This window comes from Triticum dicoccoides, chromosome 6B (genome assembly GCF_002162155.2).
Source record: "Triticum dicoccoides isolate Atlit2015 ecotype Zavitan chromosome 6B, WEW_v2.0, whole genome shotgun sequence".
Lineage (NCBI taxonomy): Eukaryota > Viridiplantae > Streptophyta > Magnoliopsida > Poales > Poaceae > Triticum > Triticum dicoccoides.
This window is the reverse complement of record NC_041391.1, coordinates 539,334,462-539,343,580: the sequence shown is the minus strand read 5'-3', so window position 1 is coordinate 539,343,580 and position 9,119 is coordinate 539,334,462. Positions and strand designations below refer to the sequence as shown.

General features: G+C 51.1%; 1 long non-coding RNA gene across 1 annotated transcript in view; it reads right to left on the bottom strand.

Moving 5' to 3' along the window:
* Positions 1-16, bottom strand: part of LOC119325481 — a 13,713-nt gene extending 13,697 nt beyond the window's left edge. Inside the window, exon 1 of the long non-coding RNA XR_005157548.1 lies at positions 7-16. This is a non-coding gene — a long non-coding RNA (uncharacterized LOC119325481). The remainder of the gene's footprint in view (positions 1-6) is intronic.
* Between the last annotated feature and the right edge of the window lie 9,103 nt (positions 17-9,119).

Here is a 9,119-nt window from a genome sequence, read left to right as displayed (position 1 = left end):
GGCTACCTCGGGGAAACTCGAAGTCTGGTTTTACTCGTAGCTAGTCTCATCCGGTGTTGCCCGGAGAATGAGATATGTGCAGCTCCTATCAGGATTTGTCGTCACATCGGGCGGCTTTGCTGGTCTTGTTTTACCATTGTTGAAATGTCTTGTAAACCGGGATTCCGAGACTGATCGGATCTTCTTGGGAGAAGGAATATCCTTCGTCGACCGTGAGAGCTTGTGATGGGCTAAGTTGGGACACCCCTGCAAGGTATAAACTTTCGAGAGCCGTGCTCGCGGTTATGTGGCAGATGGGAATTTGTTAATGTCCGGTTGTAGATAACTTGACACCATATCCGAACTAAAACGCATCAACCACGTGTGTAGCCGTGATGGTCTCTTTTCAGCGGAGTCCGGGAAGTGAACACGGTTTTGGGTTATGTTTGACATAAGTAGGAGTTCTGGATCACTTCTTGATCATTGCTAGCTTCACGACCGTTCCGTTTGTTCTCTTCTTGCTCTTATTTGCGTATGTTAGCCACCATATATGCTTAGTCGTTGCTGCAACCTCACCACTTTACCCCTTCCTTACCCTTTAATCTTTGCTAGTCTTGATACCCATGGTAATGGGATTGCTGAGTCCTCGTGGCTCACAGATTACTAAACAACAGTTGCAGGTACAGGTTATGCGATGGTCGTGACGCGAGAGCTATGTTTGCTTGTTTTGGAGTTCTTCTTCTGCTTCTTCTTCGATCAAGGGATAGGTTCCAGGTCGGCAGCCTGGGCTAGCAGGGTGGTTGTCGTTTGAGTTTCTGTTTGTGTTTCATCCATAGTCGGATGGTGCTCTTATGTAAGATGATGTTGTATTCGTGTGTCATTGTATGCCTTATGTATGTATTCCTATCTATTGAGTAATGTTGATGTAATGATATCCACCTTGCAAAAGCGTCTTAAAGATGCGCTCCTATCCTTGGTGGGACCTTCGAGTTCCTTTAGGATAGGGTCACATCTTGGGCGTGACATGAGTGGGAAGCGGACGACGAAGAAATTCGTTCCCTACCCACCACCCACTTAATAGCCACTGTCGATGACTTAACCGACATGCTTCATTTCGACTCCGAAGACATCGACGGTATGGACGACGATGTCGGACAGGAACAAGAACCACCGCCCGCAGGGCGCTGGACAGCCACCTCATCATATGATATATATATGGTGGACACCCCCAAAGAAAGCGATGGCGATGAGGCAACGGAGGATAATCCCCTTGAGAAGCAATCTAAGCACCGGCTTCATCGGCGCCGCTCTAAGCCTCGCCATAGCAAAAATAGCGATACCGGCACAAGAGACAATATCGCTCCGGATAATGCCGAGGACAAAAACAATCTCGCCCGGCCAGGCTTCGAGCAGGCCGAATGGGAGGATGGGCAAGATAGCCCCAAGGAACAGGCAATGGATGGAGAATCAGAGGATGAAAATTACATGCACCTCTCCAAAGACGAGGTGAGCCTCGGCGACGAAGAATTCATCGTGCCTGAGGATCCCGTCGAGCAGGAGCGCTTCAAGCGTCGGCTTATAGCCACTGCAAAAAGCCTGAAGAAAAGGCAGTAGCAGCTTCAAGCTGATCAAGATCTGCTAACTGATAGATGGACTGAGGTCCTGGCAGCCGAGGAATACGGACTCGAGCGCAAAACCAAAAGTTACCCAAAGCACAGGTTGCTACCTCAACTCGAGGATGAGGCATTAAAGCCTACACTACCAGCGCAGGATGCGGCTGACCGGCCACTTCGTGGCCGAGACAAAGCGGCGTATCAGCCCGAACATCATCCCGCACCCCGTCGCCAATCAAACAAAAACACTAAGGCCCGGGGCTACACGCAGGACCTGCGAGACGTATTGGAAAACAAAGCAGGACAGTCAAGATCGATCTCCGGATCACGGGGGCACGCCCCAATGCGTGACAATGACCGTCACGCCAGATACACTAAAAGCAAATCCGGCCGGGCCGAATACAACAGACCAGACTCATTTGAACTGCATCATGATGTAGCCCAGCACAGAGGCGCCGCACACCCCCTATGCTTCACTGATGAAGTAATGGATCATGAATTTCCAAAAGGGTTTAAACCCGTGAATATTGAATCATACGATGGTACAACAGAATCCGCGGTATGGATTGAAGATTTCCTTCTCCACATTCACATGGCCTGCGGCGATGATCTACACGCCATCAAGTACCTCCCACTAAAACTCAAGGGACCGGCTCGGCATTGGCTGAATAGCCTACCGACAAACTCCATTGGCAGTTGGGAGAACCTAGAAGACGCATTCCTTGACAACTTCCAGGGCACTTATGTGCGACCACCGGATGCCGATGACTTAAGTCACATAACCCAACAGCACGGAGAGTCAGCCAGGAAATTCTGGACTCGGTTCCTAACTAAAAAGAACCAAATTGTCGACTGTCCGGACGCAGAAGCCCTAGCGGCCTTTAAGCATAACATCCGTGACGAGTGGCTCGCTCGACACCTCGGCCAAGAGAAGCCGAAGTCCATGACAGTCCTCACGACACTCATGACCCGCTTTTGTGTGGGCGAGGACAAGCTGGCTGGCTCGCAAGAACGGCGCATCAAGAAATCCTGGCACTTCAGATGCCAGAGACAACAATGGCAAGCCCCGACGCAACAGACACAAGCATCGCAACAATGGCGACAACGCCGAAGACACAGCAGTCAATGCCGGATTTAGCGGCTCTAAATCCGGTCAGCGGAAAAAGCCATTCAAAATAAACAATCCGGGCCTGTCCAGTCTGGACCGCATACTCGATCGCTAGTGTCAAATTCACGGTACCCCGGATAAACCAGCCAACCACACCAACAGAGAATGTTGGGTGTTTAAACATGCCGACAAGTTGAATGCCGAAAACAAGGAAAAGGGGCCGCATAATGATGACAACGAGGAGCCCCGGCTGTCGAACATAGGAGGACAGAAGAAATTTCCTCCCCAAGTGAAAACGGTAAATATGATATACGCCACCCATATTCCCAAGCGGGAGCGGAAGCACGCACTAAGGGACGTCTACGCGTTGGAGCCAGTCGCTCCAAAGTTCAATCCATGGTCTTCCTGTCCGATCACTTTCAATCACAGGGACCATCCTACCAGTATCCGCCATGGCAGTTCGGCCGCAATGGTCCTCGACCCCATCATTGACGGATCCCACCTCACACGAGTCCTTATGGACGGTGGGAGCAGCCTGAACCTGCTTTATCAGGATACACTGTGCAAAATGGGCATCGATCCCTCAAGGATCAAACCCACCAAAACCACCTTTAAAGGTGTCATACCAGGTGTAGAGGCTTGTTGTACGGGCTCAATCACACTGGAAGTAGTCTTCGGATCTCTGGACAACTTCCGAAGCGAGGAGTTAATCTTCGATATCGTCCCCTTCTGCAGTGGCTATCATGCACTGTTCGGACGAGCCACATTTGCTAGATTCAATGCGGTACCGCATTATGCATACCTCAAGCTCAAGATGCCAGGACCACGCAGGGTTATAACAGCCAATGGAAACACAAAGCGCTCCCTCCGTACAGAGGAGCACACTGCGGCCCTCACGGCAGAAGTACAGAGCAGTCTTCTTAGGCAGATCTGCAATTCGGCAATAAAGCCCCTAGACACCGCCAAGCGAGTCCGAAGTACTCTGCAAAAGAGTTGTCCGGCACGTCCAGAGCTCTCCTAGCAATTCGGCCTCCGTCATAGTCCCGGTCAAGTAGTGAAATTTGTGCCGCATGTAAATAATTACGCACTTAAAATACCATGGGCATAGGAGGAGGAATGGCCACAACGCGGTCCAAAATACGGCCCAACAGTCACAAGACCCATACACCTTCACCCTTTTCTTTCTTTCAGGTCCTTCTCTTTTCGAGGCTCTTCCGATAATCTAAGTATCAAACCCATTACGGGATGGAAAAACCAAGGAGGCAAGAAGCTTTGACGTACAAGGGAGTCCACAGGTGGTCTCTGATAACAATCGCTATACCTATTTTAGATACCCACACGCAGCTCGCTCTTGGTTAGGACATGTCAAATAGTCCTATTTTGCTTATCGCACTACTTGTATACATACACCTCGACTTATTATTATAACAATGGAAAATAATGTACAACGTCAGCTTATTATTACATTTCTCTATCTTTTCCTTGGCTGTTTATTTATTACAAATAGTTCCCGTACATTTTGGTACGATCAGCTCGCCAGGGGCTTCAGTGTACCCCATAACACGACAAGAAAGTCCGAACACTTTCGATAGTGCGGCACCCCGAACTTATAGCATTATATGCATCAGCTCTGAATCATGTCTTGGGTCAATAGTTGGGTTTGCCCGGCTCCCATGTTTTGGTGACTTACGTTCCGCTATATCGGCTAGGTTAGCATAGCGAGAACTACTGCGGTTGTGTCCCGGTTCTTCCGGACGAGCACCTCAGTAGAGAAAGACGAAAACTGGTCATGATGCAGCGAGAGCTGGTCGCTGTTCGAGAGATCTCAAATCCTTAAAGATTTTTTCCGCTTTGGGTGAGGAATCAGCCTTGTCCGATTTATACGTGTATAGCGCCCCAAGTTCGGCTTTCCGAATACCAGGGGCTACGCCAAAATTTAAAATTATAGACTTCTATGGCTAAGTGAGAGTGATAAAGTTGTATAGTCCGATTGCCTTGTTCGTTGCGCTAAACACCTCCTTAAAGGACCAAAAATTTGGATAAAGAGTGTTTAGATTTATCCCAAACACCCCAGTACTAGTTACATGGGGGCAGAAGCCGACGACTGGCCAACTCTCAGATTTTATAAACGGCCGCACAGAAGGTAATATTTTAAATCAACAAGCGTTATATAGCGCGCATGAACTCGTTTTCATATTACAGGATCAAATGAGTACATTCATTCAAATATTACATCCTTAGCACATTCCTCCTCCCCAAGGCGGGCGCCCTTCATGACATCGTCATAATACTTTTCGGGATGGCGGTGCTCCTTGCCCTTTGGCGGCCCCTCCTTCACCAGCTTCTCGGCATCCATCTTCGCCCAGTGCAATTTCGCGCGGGCGAAGGCCCGGCGCGCACCTTCAATGCAGACTGACCGCTTTATGACTTCAAGCCGCGGGCAGGCATTTACAAGCCACTTCACGAGGCCAAAGTAGCTACTGGGCAAGGGCTCAACAGGCCACATCCAGACTATAAGGTCCTTCATGGCCAGTTCGGCCGCCTTGTGCGGTTCGACCAGTTGCTTCAGCTGGTCGCTCAAGGGCATTGGATGTTCGGTCCCAGTATATTGAGACCAGAACAACTTCTCCATCGAGCTCCCTTCTTCAGCCCGATAAAAACTCTGCGGCATCTGATATGCTGCGCGGCAGATCTGCGAACGCTCCTGGAGAGCTCCGAATTCGGGTAAGTAAAAGGAAAGTCTCCTTCACATGCTTGCTTTGCATAATGAATGCCTTACCTGCCGCTATTTTCTTGGCTGCCTGAATCTCCTGGAGGGCCTTTTGGGCTTCGGCCTTGGCATCTTGTGCGCTCTGGAGGGCCTTCGCAAGCTCGGACTCTTGCGTCTTAGAGTCACGCTCCAAGGACTCGTACTTTTTGACGAAATCCTGGAGCTCTTATTGGACCTCGTCGACTCGGGCCTCTTGTTTCTCACGCTCGGTGTGTTCCTTGGCCTCTTTGTCTTCGGCCTCGGTCAGCGCCTTCTTCAGGGCCGCCACTTTGGTCGTGGCCCCTATTCAAATTCATGACGCTCCTATTAGCGTCAGCAATTTTTTCTTTATAAATGTACAAACGGGGTATTGTGTACCTTTGTTCTCCTCGAGTTTCCTCTTCACGAGGCCGAGCTCTCCCTCGGTCTGCTCTAGGTCCTGCTTTAGTCCGGAGACCTCCGTAGTACGAGCGGCAGCGGCCATCAGCGACGCATGCTTATTCACATAGACATATTCTGATTAGACTCTTGTGGATCTTTTTTGGTCCTCTGTTCGGCCTTTCTTTCCGAACACCAAACAGAGCATCAGGGGTTATTGTCTATGCTATGATATTTTCTCATAATTCGATTACTTACCTCAAAGCCTATTAGGAGGCCGGCGTAGGCTTTGGTCAATCCACTTTTAGCGGACCGAACCTTCTCAATCACCACACTCATGATGGTGCGGTGCTCTTCGTCAATGGAAGCGCCATGAAGCACTTCCAGCAAGTTGTCCGATGCCTTTGGTTGGACAGAGGTCATCAGCACGGGTGGCTCGCCCCCTTAGAGAGAGGCTGGCTGCCCGAATCCGGAACCACTGTGGGTTCCGACGCAGTATCCGGCTGGGGGCCAGACTTGTTGCAGCCCCCGTTCTCAGCATCCATGGGGGTCTTCCCTCCCATGTGCCCGACGTCTAGGATTCTGCCTTGGGGCGTCTCCAGAACTGTCTCCCACTAGTCCAGTATCCTCTGAGACAACACCTCGGTGTCGTCCGCGGGCCGAGGGGAAGTGGCCATCGGGAGTGAATCGCTGTTCATCGACGACTGGCCCAAAGACCCATCCGAGGAGGATACGTCAATGTGGGATTTGGACGGACTGCACGATCACATTTGACATGATAAGAAGCAATAAAGCAAAGCATACCGGAAGTATTATAGTGTCCCGATACTTACGACTTTGCCAGGGGCTTGTCCCTGGGCAACCACTCCTCGTCGCTGTAGGCGGCTGTTGTGGAGTGGTCCGGAGGGAGGGTCTTTCCCTTCTTAGACCCTTCGGCCTCCCCAGACGGGGCAGCCTTCCTTTTCTCCCCCCCCCCCCCCCCCACCCCCCGATTGTGGGGGGAGGACTTTCCTCTTCCTCCTTGTTTTCGTTGGAGGAGCGCGCCTCGGTGTCTTCGGATGATGAGTATGATACAACCTTGCGCCGGAGACCTTTCCTGGTCCCCGCGGCCTTCTTCTTGGCCTTCTTCTCCGGAACCTCATAGGGCGCCAGAAACAGCATCTTCGTTAAGAGAGCCATTGCTGGAGCTTCAGGTAGTGGAGCCGGACAGTAGATCCGCTCCGCTGTCGCTACCCAGCCCTGTTAAAATGGCGTGGAGGCTTAGATTCCTCCCACGAATATACTGGGGAAAGGAACATCTTGTAAAATATAAAGAGCTTACAGGGTTGGCGGGGCGCTTTGCACTGAGTCCGCAATCCTCGGTAATGGGAAGAGGTACCTCAGCGGCCTTGAACAGCACCTTCCAAACATCTTTGTGCGTCATGTCGAAGAGCTCTCACAGCGTCTGGTGTTCGGCCGGGTCGAAATCCCACATATTGAAAGCCCGTTTATGACACGGAAGGATCCGGCGGAAGAGCATGACCTGGACCACATTGACAAGCTTGATTTTCTTGCTTATCATATTTTTGACACAAGTCTGGAGTCGGGTCAGCTCCACCGGCAAACCATAGGCTAAGCCCTTCTCTTTCTAGGAGGTGTGCGCATGGGGATGCCAGATCAAAATTCAGGGGCGACCGCCCAGTTGGCGTCGCGCGGTTCGGTGATATAGAACCACCCCGATTGCCACCACTTCACGGTCTCCACATAGGAGCCTTCGAGCTAGGTAACGTTGGGCATCTTGCCCACCATGGCACCTCCGCACTCCGCTTGCTGGCCGACCACCACCTTCGGCTTCACGTTGAAGGTCTTAAGCCACAGGCCCAAGTGGGGCTTGATGCGGAGGAAGGCCTCGCACACGACGATAAACGCTGAGATGTTGAGGATGAAATTGGGGGCCAGATCATGGAAGTCCATCCCATAGTAAAATATGAGCCCGCGGACAAATGGGTGGAGGGGGAATCCCAGTCCACGGACAAAGTGATCAAGGAATACAACCCTCTTGTGGGGTTCTGGAGTAGGGACGATCTGCCCTGCGTCCGGGAGCCGGTGCGCGATGTTTGCGTCAAGGTATCCGGCTTCCCGAAGCTTCATAATGTCCTCCTCCGTAACGGAGGAGACCATCCACTTTCCTCCTACTCCATACATGTTTGGAATGGCTTTATGGAGAAGGTGAGACCTTGGGCGCTGGCGCTCAAGCGTGCGAGAATGGATGAGCAGGGGAAGAAGAAGGCATGGGTGAAAAAGAGGAATCCTTATCTCTTTATAAAAGCGGTAGAATTGTGCGCCTCCCCACTTCCCCCGTAAAATCGCTTATTCCCCAAGCACCGTGATTGATGGCGCGGTTGGGTTACCCACACCCGTATTGATGAGAATCCCGTGATAAGAGGACACGACCTCTGCTTCGACAAGACGTGCCAAGGAAACCGCCTCACAATATGTGCAGCAACTGGTTGAGAAAAGCGGTTTGAATAATGACCGGGCCATGGCGTGATGTCATGCTACGAAAAATTGTTAGCAGATTAGATTTGTGGAATATTGTGCTCTCAACGGAGGTAGGTGGAAATTGTTTTGCAGAGCCGGACACGGTCCTTGTGTTCAAAATCTTCTATGGAGTATTCGGAGAAGGAACCCGCCTTGCAATGCCAAAGACAATCTGCGCGTCAGACTCATCGTCATTGAAGTCTGGTTCAGGGGCTACTGAGGGAGTCCTGGATTAGGGGGTCCTCGGACAGCCGGACTATGTACTTGTGCTGGACTGTTGGGCTATGAAGATACAAGATTGAAGACTTTGTCCCATGTCTGGGTGGGACTCTCCTTTGCGTGGAAGGCAAGCTTGGCAATTCGATTATGTAGATCTCCTTCTCTGTAACCGACTCTGTGTAACCCTAGCCCCCTCCGGTGTCTATATAAACCAGAGGGTTTAGTCCATAGGACAACAACAATCATAATCATAGGCTAGCTTCTAGGGTTTAGCCTCTACGATCTCGTGGTAGATCAACTCTTGTAATACTCATCTCATCAAGATCAATCAAGCAGGAAGTAGGGTATTACCTCCATCGAGAGGGCCCGAACCTGGGTAAACATCGTGTCCCCCGCCTCTTGTTACCATTAGCCTTATACGCACATTATGGAACCCCCTACCCGAGATTCGCCGGTTTTGACACCGACAACGGAAGTATATATAGGCGAAGGAGGTACGTCGGTGGAGCAACGAGGGGCCCACGAGGGTGGGGGGCATGCCGGGCACACTCGT